Source organism: Athene cunicularia (genome assembly GCF_003259725.1).
Source record: "Athene cunicularia isolate RWA chromosome 6 unlocalized genomic scaffold, athCun1 chr6_part2, whole genome shotgun sequence".
NCBI classification, from domain to species: Eukaryota; Metazoa; Chordata; class Aves; order Strigiformes; family Strigidae; genus Athene; species Athene cunicularia.
In genome coordinates this window covers 4,392,357-4,408,240 of record NW_020799106.1, presented here as the reverse complement: position 1 = coordinate 4,408,240, position 15,884 = coordinate 4,392,357, and positions in this window count along the sequence as shown.

Sequence of the window (15,884 nt, the reverse complement as noted above, 5' to 3'; positions counted from 1 at the left end):
CCGGGAGCCGCGGTCATTCCCGTCCCGGGGAGCCGCCCGCTCGCCTGGGGCACCGGTGGGGGCTTGCGGGGGTCCTGGTGGCCGTGAGCTGGGGGTGTTGGGGAGGCGCCCAAGGAAAAGGCAATTAAAGGCGTTTAAGCAGCAAGACGAGACCGACGCGTGCAAATAGGTAGAGGCTGGCCTCTGCTCTGGTTGTACACTTACAGCTGTAAACTGTATTTAGTAGCCAGAAAGATCGTGGGGGTCTTTTGTAAATAAGACCCTAATTTAGCCTCAGGATTTAGGGACGCGAAAGCAGGAGGGATGGGATTTACATTTTGCGTACGAGGAACGGGTGTCATAGTGTCACAGAGTGGTTTGGGTTGGAAGGGACCTTCATAGGCCATCTAGTCCAACCCCCTGCGCGGGCAGGGACACCTCCAGCTAGGCCGGGTTGCTCAGAGCCCCGTCCGGCCTGACCTTGAGTGTTTCCAGGGAGGGGGCATTTACCACCTCTCTGAGCTACCTGTGCCAGTGTTTCACCACCCTCATTGTCAAAAATTTCTTCCTTATATCATTAGTCTGAACCTACCCTAGATCGACAGCAATGTAAGTGATGTTAGACCATGCTGCCAATGGGTCCTCTCAATAGCGGAATACCCTTCTAAGCTTTTTTTTTTTTTTTTTTTTTTTTTTTTTTTTTTTTTTTTTTTTTTTTTTAATAATACCACAGATGTGTGTCTATTTTCGCAAACTTTTGGAAACATGAGCAAGTCTGATTGTAGAGTAGCAGCCCTTTTGAGGTAATAGTGAAATATTGCTCTTCTGAAAACGAATGCTTGAGGCCATAGTGGTAATATGCTGCAGGGTTTGGGGGTTTTTTTTATTACTGTGGGAGAGAGCACTGTGGTAAATTTTAATTCTGTACTAATATATCTGTTCCTTGAGTGCAATATACAGGCAGAGTCCTAAATACTGAGAAAATCCATGTGCATTGATAGATGCCTTTGATGTGATTAAGACATTCCCAGTAAATGATTCACCAGATGGCACATCAAAGAAAGTTACTCAAATTGCATTTCAGAGATTCAGCTAATCTCTAAGGTGTGTGGGCTACCATCCAGGCTGCAACGTTTTGCATGAGTTAGTTGTCTTGTATTACCTTGTCTAAATGTGATTATTTTCCCTTCTTTTGTCATCAAGCAGTACCAAAAAGCAGAAGGGAGGTCAGGAGGGAATAGTTTTGAACTGTGCTTGCCTCCAGATTTGGGGCTTTTGACTATTTGAAGGAGGTCAATGTTGGCAGGACCAGATGTATGGGTGTGACTCTGTTTTGGACCCCATTTTCTTGGCTGTTGTCCTCTCTTGTCCATTATATCTCTGTTGTGCCTACTGCCTTCCTACCTTCTCCACATCAGGGGGAAGGTACTTGGTGCTGAGACTCGAAGATGCAGAGGAATGCTATCCAGGTGAGGTGACCTTGACCTGCTGGGATGCTACCTGAGGCTCCATCCACATTTAGAAGAGCTGACACCCACCCACCGCCTCCAGCTGATGGTAACATGAGAGCCCTTGCTGTCTTGGGAACAGAAGATGTTGATGGCTTTGAAGGAGTCCATTGATCTGCAGCCTAAGTTATGTGGTTTTGGTCAGTTAAATCTGAAACCCAGCAACCATCTATCCCCAGCAATTCTTTAATATTTCTGAGGGTTTACTTGCACTTAAGTATTTGTTTTGTTGGATTGGGATCCAACTCCTTATCTGTTCAGTTATGTACTCCTGATGATCCCATTTGGGTGTGCAGTTTAGTTGTTCTCTCAGCATTCAGAGAGGAGCAGTCTCCCTTCGATTTTAGTGGAGGATGTACATCAACTGTTACATGTCTGAGCTTCATCCCCTGTGATTTAAATCTGGAGTGGGTAGAATCTAACACTATCACTTACACAAAGCCCAAATTTACACAGCCATAATGTATGACTCATCCCTGAAATTTTGCCAAGTGCTGGGGAGGCATTATTCAGTTTATTTGTATGCATCTCTCAATATCTCTTTAAACACTTTGCAATAAGATTTCCAGAAGGATAGAAGTTACTTACATGAAACCAGCATGTACCAACCTGCCTGGTGCTGCAGGGAAGGTGGAATATTCAGAATATTCTGCTTTTTTTCAGGTAGCGATCTGTATCTGCTTTACTGGGTCCCGTAGTTGCTGGTTTTGGGTGGAGACTGATTATCTGACCTCTTTCTATTTTGAGGGTTCCTACAAGCTTAAAAATCATATTTCAAAAGTGAAGTAAATTTTGTTTGGCTGATAATTCCACTTTACTGAAGGTGGCTAAAAAAGGGAGTCTTAGAAAATCAGTTTGCTTTTCAAAAGTTACCCAGGCTGTTTATCTTCTGATTTTTTTTCTCATGCTAGAGAAGGAAAATAGGTGAGTCAGGTTTGGTTTTACTTGCAGCCACCTTCCCCTTCAGGCTCGCGATGCTGACATGTTTGTGGGGGCCTTTTTCATGTGGCATAGAACTGGATTCACTATGATCATTTTGGCTGCATTCAGCAGCCTCTGATTCCCTTGTTTGTTTACTGGTTTGCTTTGAAAAGGGGTGTCAGAAATTTTTGTCTCTCCCCTTCATGCCCACGCTCCCAACCCCAACTTCAGTGAGCGATCTAGCCGGTTTGTAGGAGACATGAATCTGCACAGAGTTTCTGTTGGGGAAGTTTGATTAAACTATATATGGGTATATAAAGATGCACACAACTGCACATCCATTACCACTGCATACAGATGGGATTGTGAGTTTGGCTCCGGCAAGTAGCACAGTCCCCCCGTGCTGCTGTAAAAGCTGTGCTCAAAATAGGTATGCCTATTCAGTTCAGTTAATTTGTATGCTGGGAAGTGCCATGTTTTTCTTGGTGTTTGTGTGTGAACCACGAATGCATGTGATAATTTGAGTTGGTGAAACTTACCTGCATTTAATATTTACCATCTCCTCTCTCTGTTTATTGGGAGGAAGTAACAAGCAAGTAGTAAAATCTAAGGAAAGACCTTAGAAACTCGAAAGAAGTATTTTAGTGACTTTTACAGTAGTGGTGCCTTAGACAGGCATTCACGTTAGCTTTGCATGCAGATATATTCAGGATACAGCAAACATACAACAAAGTTTATTTTACTGCCGCAGGCACTCATACCCACCCTGTAGGAAAGAGACTTTCTGTGGTGTGTTTCTTGCATACTGCTTGAGTAGCACTGTGCTTGCTAAGACAGTGAACAAGAAGCAGAACGTGAATGTACATCTTGGGTTTGTGTGACTGGTGCTGGTTAGTTGTTGCCTATGCTTCTTTGGGGGGGGTCTTCAATCTGATCACTGAAAACCAATTTACTGACTTCTGAAATTTAAAAAAAAAAAAAGTCAAGGCTGTGGTTTCAAATTAGTTTTGTTGTCACAGCAACAAGAGAGGCAGCACCCTGTGAGTGCTCTTGGTCCTGCAGCAGCTTGTCCTGCCCACTTTTGCAATAGGCTTCCAGCCTTTCTGCAGACTCTCCAAACTCATTAGTGTTCCCACAGGTAACCCCTGGCTGGAGCTCACTCCAGAAAGTTGTTTAGCTTTCCTTTTATGTACCCATACTGCTGCATGCTCTTCTGGATAAAAAAAAAGAGAACAAAGTGTTCTCTTCTGGGTTGATTTGCACCATTTACCCCATACCTTGTGAGAGTTGTCAGGTGTGAGATGGCTGCTTCATATTTTCCAAAAGACAAGAGAACAAGGGGGGGAGGAGTGTCAGCAGTGGGTCTGGCCTGCACTTCAGCCATTTTGATTTTTCCTCAAAAAAAGTTACTTCGGTTAGTTAGAAGGATAAACAAAATATAACTAGCACCTCGAGAGAGAGGAGAAGTGGTGGTGGGGGGGGGGATATTGTCTTCCAACTGAGTTACTCTTTACTATGCTTATTTTGAAGGGGAAGAGGAACATACCAAGTTTCCAATGCCTTTTCCTCAGGGGATGAAAATCTAAGCTCTGTAATGTGCAGGAGAATGAGCCAGAGCCTTTTAACAAAGCTGTCTTGCTCTTGCTCCTCACACTAACAGCCTTTTGAAATCTTCCACAGTGTAGCAGCACCTCTGGCAATAGCCCTGGGACCTTGAGGTTTGGTACTCGGGGATGAGTAACAGCAGCTGAATGGGGTCAGGACACCACTGGTGGCAGCAAGGGACAAACCTAGCATGGCTCTTCAACTGGGACAGGGTGTTTTATAAGGCTGCCACAAACTGGCCTGGCATAAACCAGCTCTGTGCAGCATGTGAGTTCCCGTTTAGGTATTAATTGTGTGATTATCTACCAGATTTAAGCACTGAAGAAGAGAGAACAGAGCAGAGAGATGTACAGCAATTGCTGTTCCTCGAGCTCTTCCAAAATGAGATGCAACCTGCAGCAGAAGGGGGGTCATTTTTTTTTTGAAAGAAGCTGCCCCACTCAAAAAAAAGAGACTGAAAGAAAAAGCCATGTCAGAATATCTTTAAAGAATGATTTCTCCTCAGAGCAAAGCCTTTTCCTCATTGGGACTTATTAAAATGTAGACATTTTCTCCAATGGAAAGGAAAGTACAAAGCATGCCATCAAAGCAGAATTTCAAGCTTTTTCATTCTTTCTGCAGTGGACACCGGATGGTAAGGAACATGGCTTTTAAAAGTTCATACCACATGCCTTCCACGTTTGAGGAATTATGTGTGAAATAAATCACACTGACTTCCCAACTGAAAAAAGTGCTCAAATAAGGCAATAAAAGGACCGAGCATCACCATCTATAACTAATTAGCTGCTTTGGTGCCTAATCCTATGCGCTGTGGTTTTAAAAGTTTTTGATTTACATAATCAGAGATGTAAAAAGAACAGTGTTAAGCTGTGGTGTCACATTCAGTCCCCTGCCATATCCAAGCGTGTGGGAGAGCAGTCCCAAGCGCTGCGGGAAGCAGCGGGGCTGTGCTTCACCTTCCCCCATTCTGCTGCATCCCTGACATCTGTGCCGGGGGCAGAGGGGACTGCTTTTTGCAGCAATATCTTTTGCCAAGGAGATGAGAACCAGCTGCCTTTAAAGCAGAGGTATTCCCTTCTCCTGGAGTTTGCACTTGGCTTTGAATAGACGTTATCAGCGTCATAGGGGAAGCACAGCAAGTGGCCACGTTCAGGGGTGGATCATTGTTTACTCCTGTTTAAAGACAATGGAAAACAATGTCAGGGTGTATTTATCTGCTTGCAAATACCAATTAGGGGATTCTCCTGTCAGGTGGGAATGTTATGCTGGTGCATCTATATCAAAGATGTACCCTTGTTATAAGGAACATGCTGAGGAAGAAAAAATTGCATTTCTACAGAAGGGAGAAAGTACAGCAGAACTATGTTTCACCTCTTTTATGGACAAATGATCCACGAAAGGCCACGTAATAGCAGCTCACATCAGAGTTATCTAGAACCTGCCTTTAAAGTATAGCCTAGCTCAACGAAATGTGAAAACAAAGCAGAACAAGCCAACAACCAATACCCAACCAAACAGGCAAAGCTTCCACCTGGTCCTACTAAGACAGACACCAAATATCATGTAGGAACACAAAAGACCTGTGTCTTTAATGCCATCTGAAAGTCTATTGATTTTACTGGATGTTTACTCTTTCCTCTTTTCTCCTCTTTTCTCCTCTTTTTTTCTGGTACTCATACGAGTTCATTTTCTAGCTGCATTATGTGTAAAGGTCTGGGGGATCAACTGCTGTCCTGGGAGAATGACTGGTAGGCTGAAGGTTCCTGCAACTGGGCAGAATATTGAAGGGGGGGAATTAATGGGGCTTTCAAAGTAACTGGAGAGGAACTCACTGTAACAACAGGCTTTCAGTATGATGAAGAGAAGGAAGACATGATTTACAGTAAAGGGATGGACTTAGATGGAAAGCACTGAGTATTGGTTCCCAAGTGCTAGTGAAAGAGTCTGGTTCTCTCCAGTGTTCTAGCTTGGATGGCAAGTTCAGTATTCATGTCGCAGTCAAGTAACAGCTCAAACTGTGCAAGAAAAGCAACATAGCTGTACAGCCATTCTGAAGTCCTTTGGCTCTTCTGCAGCAGCTTGCATGTGTCAAGGACAGAAATTTGCTAGACACAGAGGGTGAAAGTCACCTGAGCACATGGGGCCAGCATGAAGGCAAGGCATAGTTTGTCCCTTGTCGCAGCCGTGCTCTTGTCTGAATGGTACTTATTGTGGAGGGTTAGGCATTAGCTTGCTGCAGAAATGGCCCTTTATTTACATCTGGTATTTTGCGCCAAATGGCCTACATTAAAACAAGGTCTGGTGTAGTGCAAAATGAGGCATGAGTTCGTTGTCCTTCAAAGGACAGTTTTGGTTTTATAATGAATGCTACCCTTTGCAATTGCTAAATCTGCAGTGCTCAGAGCGAGGTGATGGATCGTTTTTACTATTTACCACTTTGAAGACACTGACTGAGCATGTGAGCAGGTTCAGCTAATGGTTTTACACACAGAGCAGTCTTTTCAAAAGAAGGCTCTGAAGTCAATGACATGTTCTCATTCACAGGGGCTAAAAAGTGCAGTGAACTAAAGATATATATGCAGGTAGCAAACAAATAGACAACACCATGCTCTAACTATTTTTAACATACATATCCTTGGAAAAATTAAATAAGTAAAAGGCGCAGTCCTTTGGGAAATATTGTGCTCCTGCCTCTGCCACATCTGCAATGAAAATGTAGGAACACTTACAGTTTGGAAGATAAGTAACAGCTGATATGTAAAAAGGTTCCTGGAAACAGACGTTTTCACATACATGTCTGTCTTTCAGGCAATAGCTCTTGAAGGCTGTGTGACTAGATACTTCTAGCTCCATATGAGGCTGGAAACTGGAAGAACATGTCTTTACCAAAGGAAAAAAAAAAGTATTGTGGCATGGAGCTTTCTATCTTTTCCTCAAATTTCTTGCCCCCAAGATGGCTGTTAACTTTATATAATTTGCAGCCGAGAATCCTCCCAGAGGGAGCAGGAACAGAGCCCAAACTGAACCCACCCAATGGGGCTTGCTCCCATCACCAGGTTGACTAATTTTCCTGTGTTAAACTCAGGTGAGCCTTCCCAGTGTGTAAAATTTCCCCAGCAGTTTCTCTTCAAGGCTTACATGAAAGCTGCCATGCTACCCAGGATTCGAGGCACGTGGTCAGCTTCCTGTTCTCTGATGAAACATTTTATCCTAAACTCAGGCCATTTGGTTACATCAGAAATTTAATTTAGAAATGCCCAGAGGTGAAACCATTAGCAACAAGAGACTGATTTCTCCCTTACAAGAATCTGAGCCCTCAAGAGACGTAGCCTGGAGAAGCCTGTTTGCTATGGATGACTTTCTAGCCAACTATCGAGATGACTGCCAGTAAAATTCAGTTGGCGGCACGTAAACCAGTACGGTGCCAATTATGTATGAAAGTTTTTACCCCTAAAATGGTCAGAGATGTAGTTGTTCTCCACCAACTTAGCGGTGCCATGTAGTAAGATAATTTAGAAGGAATGCCTAAAAAATTGTGTGACTGGGGCGGTGATGAGAAAAACCTGTTCAGATTAATAATGTGTGTACTGCCTGCATGAAAGCTGCCAACAAAGTTCTGGGTGCTTCAGTGCCTATCGGTGCCAATCGCCTGTTTAAATCAATTCAGCAAGACCATGTACTTGTCTGTGTAGCAGGCAGATGTAACAACACACATATGTGTGTGAAAGAACAGGGCCCTCACTTAAAGTGTGGAGAGACTATGCGACACAAAAGGCAGCCGAGGAGCAACAACCCACTCGTGCTTTTCAAAGCTCCCTTCTGGGCTGGTGTTTTAAAGATGGAAGTTGATACAGGTCTGGAAGAGACTGTATGACAGAGCAGCGGCATTTTTAAAAAATTAAGACTACGGTGTGTCCACACGATGAAATAAATGAAGTAAAAATGGTCTTTGTGTTAGGTAGTGCCTTGCTTTTGGTTGTGTTTTCACTCACAAAATCTAATGCCTATATACGTAAATAGGATGACTCAGTGTTGCAGAGATTGTTGGTGGACTGGATCAGGGAAGATATTCCCGAATAGGGAAAGAATAAGAGAAAGCAGAGATTTTAACTTGTTGGTTAAAATTGCCTATTGAAGGCTGTACTGCACAAACACTGTTTGCACAAACATATTTGAGAATCATCTCAAAAAGGTGATCCTCTGGTGTCCCAGATCAGACTTGGATAATTTCCACTCTGGGTCTGCGTTAGCTGCTTAAAGAACCTGTGATGAAAAATTTACTTGCTGTTTGTTGGGTTTTCTTTAAACAGCCTGATTACATTTTTATGACACCGTACAAACACACCGTTAGAATCAAGTGCTAGAAATAGCTTCCTAGAACTCAAATTGTTTTTTAAAATAAGCGAGTAAATATGTGCATGTAAGTCATGCATGCATCCAGGCAGAAAGTTATTTTTATTCTTCCAGATGAAATTGTCTGTAAAAACATGAGGTGTTATTTATTGTTACCATTATTTATAATTTAAAATGCTAACAGTGACATAAAGTGTTGTCTCAGCTCATTTAACAGGCCATGAAATGGTTAGAAGGATGATAGAAATCGCTGGTAAACCAACCTCAGGTAAAATGTAGTTAATCATATTTGCTGCTCAACCCCTGCTTTTTCGTAATGATGAGTAAATATGGGTCCTCTTATTAGGCAAAAAATACTATCATTAGCAAGAAATGTTTCCATGTTGCATTGAGGAGAACATAGGTTAGCCCAATGTCATCCCCTCCCCATGGTTTGAATTCAAGGGGAACTGGAGTAACAGGAAAAAATTGCTGGACTAGCTTCCTGCAGTGAGGCCGTGGTGAGCTTGAAGAAGGTATTTTGCCCTTTGCCTCAGCTGTGGGGTGTTCACAGGGCATAGCGTCCTTTGCAGCAAGTTTCTCTCCTTAGATGTTTCTACCTTAGAAAAAAGATATTTTAGTCCCTCTTAGATGTGAATGGACAACTTTGATCCAACACTGAAATGATCCAGCAAAAAATCATCACCTGTATAAAAGACGTAGTCTCTGACACCAGACTTATTCCCAGGAATTCCCTTACATCCCTGGGCAGGGTCCCAGAATTGGCCGTGCCTGGCTCTTTTGAGGTTTTGTGGGGGCAAGTTATTTCACAGTGCTATTGCACTCCGAGCGGGAGAAGGAAGGGCACTGCTTTGCCTCTGTTCACTGCTGGCCAGAGAAAACCACAGCTGAGTTTGGATTTTGGGGGAAGTTTGCTGGAGACACAGGGACTAGGGATGCTTGGAATGGAAACTTGAGTGGCAGTTCTAAAAATTTGAATACTTTTGTCCATACAGATGTAGTTCTTTAAGCACTTGAGTGGATGGAACTGCTCAATAGATTTTTGGTATCTAATTCTGTGAGAAATGGGACATAATTGCAAGCCAGGTTTTTTGTAAGGACAAGAGGCTTAAAACCTCTGATAAAAATGTCCAACAACAAAAGCTGCTTTTAAAAAGTATATTGATAGGAATGAGATACTTTTTACTGTGTTACTTCCTTGAAATAACATTTGCCTTAATCCTTCTTGTCCTGACTCTCTTTCTTGTCCTGATCCATATGACAAATGCCCATTTATGCAGCTGGTACCTAACTCAGGACTTAGAAAAATGCAGAAAAACCATAGTTTTGTGACAAGGCAGGAATAGCTATAGATGGTTATAGCCCTAAGTATAACTGGGAAAACTATTGAGACAAACCAATTACTGATGAGACATATTTCTTAGGGCAGAGTGAGAGTTTGCAGTAAACTATATGTGCCTACGCATGCCCCTTTGAATATACTCTCTGAGACAGGATCAAAACAATCCAAAAAGTGTGTGAAATGCACAGACATAGCATTTGATTCACTAGTCCTACCAGACACGGGCTATTGTGCCTCAGTTATTTGGGACAACAGCTGTCACCTCAAAATGTGCCTTGGTAAGGGGCAGTCGCTGTTTGCTGCCTTAGCAATGCTGCAGTGCAGGGGGAACGTGGAATGCCTGTGGCTGCCCAGAGGATGGCTTATGTTGCTCAGCCTCCAGGCAACATTGCTGTGCCATTTTTCTCTCCCTAGATGCTTACACTCCAGTACTTGGAAAAAATCAGACCAGACTGCAAACTCACTTCAGGGAGAGATGGTTTGCCAAGTATTGTATTCTGCAGAGATACTCTAAATCATATGGAAAAAAAAAAAAAGAGACCATCTGCAAATACTCAGTCTGTATCCACCTTCAGACAAAAAAACCTGTTTCTCTAACTGGAGAATCTCTCCTTTCTCCTGGGAGATTGCTGTCAGAAGTGGTATTACATCTGCTCTCCCAGCAATAGATGGTAGTCCTCTGGCTATAAAAAAGGAAGGTGATTTCTGCCATTATTTTCTCATACAGGAGTTTAGATTTGTGATATTCTCAGCACACTCATTCCCTGTTTCAAATTGAAAATGGCAATCCATTTAAATGATCCTGTGACTTTTCACTTGCCTGTGCAAGATCAATTAGGAAAAATCGTAACAGACCTGTCCCTAAAACCAGAATGTGTAGTGCCCAGTTAGATTCTCCCGTGACACAAAATGGTGACTTCACCAGCAGGCTGCCGAGCAAACATTTGGATGCAACTGTCTCAGATATTTTATACACCAAACACCACCTGCAAAAAATGTAGAAGAAATCAAAGCAGGACTGTATACTCAACAGAGGAACCCTGGTATAAAGGTATCATATGGGAGTGAGAGTGACAAAATCCTTATTGTACTGAACATCCCTTTAACGTTGAGCAGCTGAAAGGACCTCTCTGGGTTTACATAGCAGTATCATTTTTGTATTACTATAATTTCTCTGTGTGTGTAAATGTTCCCCTATTAGCAATGGAACCAACTAGCCAATTTCAACCAACTCTGGTGTTGAAAGGAATTAAAGATAATTTAATTCCTTTAGCTGCTGTGGAGATAGGAAGTCACATAGAAAAGAGAGACCATATAAATTTCTAAACTGAGGGAAAGGCTGCAAAACTCATGCTTTGTTAGATGCTGTGTCCACATTAAGTGTCTTCTCAACTGGAGGAAGGCTTCTAGTGAAGCTATCAATCACCTGTCAGGATTCTTGTCCAACAGGATGCTTCTGATGGGGCCGATTCTGTACTTATGTGGGGACCACATGTGAATTGGCTTCAAAACCAATATCCCTGGTCTCCCAAGCAGACACAGAAGAATACATGCGACTGGTCTATCTCAGTTAACCACACTGCATACACATCAAACTGCAGTTTAAAGTCATGCAGTGTTTAATTTGATTTTTAAGGTTTTCAGGTTTGATCTCAGAAATTGTTTTCCAAATTCGCATGGGGATGGATTTTTTTGTAACTTGCTATTTCTGTTATGAAATGTATTTTGAGTGCATTTATCTCATATATGGTGATTTGAAGAGGCTACAGTAATTTAATCTGGAGGCATTTCAAGAGGGGATTGTCATCAGTAGTACTGGAGGGAGCCAGTTTCTGGACTCTTATCTGGAAAAAGGAAAAACAATTCCTTGTGCTTTTTCCGCCTTTTACAGTTTCTTTCAGAAATCCTACAGGAATATACAACCATCAAGGAAACAGTTCATTGAAGCACCTGGAATCAATGTTTTGTTGATGGCATTGCACTGTCACATGGCTTTGGTGCTATTTGGAGCAGTAGAGCAGTTGAAGGAGGACTGCAGAATATTAAAAAACCTTGAGCAGAAGATGAGCAAGCTCTCAGAGTAAAAATAATCTGAAAACACCTGAAATATTATGAGTTTAGGCTGTTCTGGCCTCTTTGTCTAATTATCAGAGAAAGGTAAGGATGATGCATACTAGCTAATTTAAGCACCTGCATGTTTGAGAATGATGTCTTCAGTGACTGAGTCCGTGACTACCTTAGAGAGGACACCCACTTCACACTGCTCAGGTAAAATGGAGCCTACAGACTTTTCTCTTGCTGTTGCTTTCACCTTGATAGGGTTAGGCTTTAGTTCACTGTCATTGGCCGGAGGATTAATTTTCACCTTATCCAGTCAAACTGAAGCAGCACATGACAGTAATTTTGACTTTGGTTTGTAGGACCACATGTTGACTTTCTGCCCAGCTAAGCAAATGGAAAGACTTCAACTGACCTCAGCAGGTTGAAATGAAGAACTGAGTTACCTAGCCTAATAATTTTGCCTTTTAACTTAGCCCGGGCTTCAGTAAGCATTCAGGTAAAGACGCTAAATTCCAGAGTCTCTGCCCATTTAACCAATCTATAATGGTCCTATATCATGGTAATCAAAGTCAGTATCAATCAATGGCAACTGTTTGCTTTCCAGTTTAAATTAAGTAGAAGTTAGTTATAAAAAGCCTTGCAAATTCTTTTCCATGCGTCCAGTGCAAATCTTCATATATTTCCATTTAGGATAAATCTGAATAGGAATTGAATAGATTTCTACTGGCACACTCTGATGATATTCAAGGAGTAGGTGTAACAAGCTGTGGGAACTAAGAAATTAAGAAAAATATTGCAGTTCTGTCAAGAGTAGGTGTAGACATTTTGTACCTGCTAAACCAAAATGATGGGCCTAACATTTAAAATAATATGCTGATGTAACACTTGAGCAGAACAGTGATTTAGATAGACAATGATCTTTCCTCTGCCATCCAGTTTCCCTAATACTAGAAGGAAGCCAAATGCTTTGCAATGCAAATAGAGTGGCAAATAAAAGAATGGTGTGAAGGTGTGATTCATGTGAAATAAATGTTTCACTTAAGAAACCCCAGAAGGCACGATATAGATCCCCTATTTAATTCACCCTACCCCCTTCTGGCTTCTCTGCACTACTGCAGCAGTGACTGCACAGGATTTTCCTTGGGTTTCTTTGCCCTTCAGTGGAGGCTTGTCTGGAGAAGAAAACAAGGTTACAGTGCTTTTTTATTGTTGCTGTTGCTGGGATTACTCTTAAATTAGGGAGCAGAACCGTTGCTAGTTGAATCCCAAATCTCTGCATAATATACATAGCATAAAGCCTCTTCATTTCAAGTTAGTATGTGTGCTGCCAACAGCAGGACAACATAGCTGGAGTTAGGCTTGGGAGTGCAGAGAAAACATCGTGCCCCGCACAACACCTGCAGAAATGCCATTTAAAGCCTCCGTCTCATGTTGCCTTAAGAGAAAGGACTATAAATTCAGTGAAATGTTTAATTTTTTGATTTTCTGACATATCAACTGAATTATGAAGCTTGATTTTAAAAAGAAAAAAGCAAATGTCTCTAGGAAGTGAAGGCAAAAGAGGACCAAAGCAGAAGCAGGTGCAAGAGTGTGAAAAGCCAGACTTTGCAGTAACACGTTTCTAATGTAGTGGAAAACTGGGCATTTAAACCAGCTCAAGAGCAGATACACACTGAGCTTGAGAAGATACTATTCATGTTAATTAGGGCTGAGTCCTACACGTTTAACTCCTACTGATTTCTTAAGAGTTCCAATTCAAGTCAATGTCAGTAGGAACGTGTAAGGGCTGTAGGCACGGGCTCTTTACACTATTAGTAGTCACATTTTGGGACTTATTAAGACTAGGATTTGTTGAACAGACTGTACTGCAAACCCATGCTAATTAGCATCTAAAATTCTTGGAAAGCTGCCACAGATTCCTGGGAGCTGTCTACACCACCAGCAGAAATGTCTTTAGAGATGCTGATTGCCTGAAATAGGTTGGGGCATAACTTGTCCTTTTGCAGTGATATTTATGACATCCACATAGCCACCGTGGCTTTTAACAAACCACTTTTGGTGCACACCTGAGAAAGCTGTTCTTGGTAGTCTCACAGAGTGTTTCTGGAAAACTTGAACCGTTGGGTTTGTTCTAGAGTCTAACCTGGAGTCCTGAACTGCTTGGGATGATGCTGCGTGGAAGGTGGTTTTTTATGTGTTATTAGTTTTCTGTGGTAGTGCACTATCTCATGAGTTGGTGAATGAATTTTGGTAAGGCAGAATTGCAGTGATTCTTTCCTTATTTATCTTTACAGTAAGGCTATAATTTCCAGCTGCTCCCACAGTTTACACAAAAGTCAGCAAAGGGTTTAGGCACTGGTATTTGTTGAGACTGGAGCTCATCCTCACTTACATTGGTCAAGCATTGATTCAACAATAATGCAGTTCAGTTAACTTGAGACTTTACTCATTTGGTTTCAATTCCAGGAATGGTCTCGCCATGACATGTTCCTGTTTCTAGTTTTCCTCTGTAGCCTAGAAAATTACTTGGAGATTTTCGAGGCTCAAATCCCATCCCTGACTGATTCAGGAGAGGCCAGACTGCGCCTTAATATATGTGCCCTCCTGTGAAGCAAAAGGGCACTCTGATTTAGCATCTTGTGTTCTCCCCTCTTTTGATGGGTCTCTGTCGATATGTCTGAAATCCTGAACTCTGTAGCAGAGATGGGAAACGCGAGGCTTCTGCTGGGATGTATGAAGCACCAGGCTTACACAGAGACTTTTCCTTTTGATCTCTCTCAAACCCACTCTGAGATATCTTGGCTGTTCATATGCAACTTGTAAGGATCATACCCTGAGTAAGCAAAAGCCTTTTGGCTCCCTGATGGGATTTCTCCACTGGATGTTATGCAGAAAGACTGCTTTTGAGAAAGTCACAGTAGTTAAAGAACAGGGAGGGGTATCCAAAACCAGGAAAAAATGTAGATTCTCTAAAAATATAACCTAGGGTGAGGCTTCCAGTTGTGGCATGTGTCCTGCCAATGGTACACAGAAGACTGCCAGATGGTATGAAGGTATTTCATGAATGTCTGAATGCCTCCTTACCCTCAGGAAGATGGCCCAAGATGGAGATAGGAACTGCTGGTCTCTGCCTCGAGGTGAGACTGAATACTTTGGAGGGGAGCAGCTCTCCCTGTTCCCTGCCTTCCATCAAGGAACACAACTTTTGGTCCCAAAGTTCACAATTTTCCTTGAAGGCTGCATTTGTGTCCCAGTTGTAAATGCCAGGGGGAAAGCAGAGTCGCCAAGCACCTGTGTGAAATCCTGATGAAGCAGGAGGCTTTTCAAATTTTTCTAACTGCATTTTCTTATATTTTAAATAAGCATATGTTAGCTGGGAGACTTCTGTCTTCTGCAGAAAGCTGTTAGCAACACTGTGTATCTCACTCCTTCCAGCACATTTTACTTCTCGCAAATGTTGACAACCATGTGCGAAGCAATGAGGATCTGTGCTTGTGACCATCACCCGCTGAGGAGGAATTCAGAGAGGAAAGCCAAGAAATCAGGGACGACGGGTGGATGGGAGACACTATTTTGGCTCATTTGTTGCATCTGCTGAAGACAACCAGAGCTGCAAAACTGGCAGCAGAAGAGATGGCTCCCATTGCTCTCCAGTCAATCCAGTGAATAATTAATTCGCTTTTATTTTAATATATAGTAGTGTAAGATAGTTTTCACAATATGCTACGAGCACAGCTATTGAAGCACCATCATGTTAAAGATGCATAATTAAATGAACCGCAAGAAACCCAGAACACAGTTCAAAATTAATGGCTTGCTGAAGTGCAGAGGTGGCTGCGCACTGCACAGCCTGCGGGGAAGCACCTGCGGCCTCTCCGTCCCGCGTCTGACGAGACTGACCGGGCAGAAGCGGCAGAGGCCTATTTCAGAAAAGCAAATTAACACGGGACAAAGAAACGGGGAGCCAAGAAAGGTATCGTCTCCAACTCCATTATTCAACACTCGCCATTTTGGAGCTAAGAACGCTGTTAATGTCGGTTAATAACGCCTTGCTGCAGGTTTCTCCGCCGCATCCTCCTCCGCGGCGCCGCCGTTCAAAACTCCCGCCCCCCGCA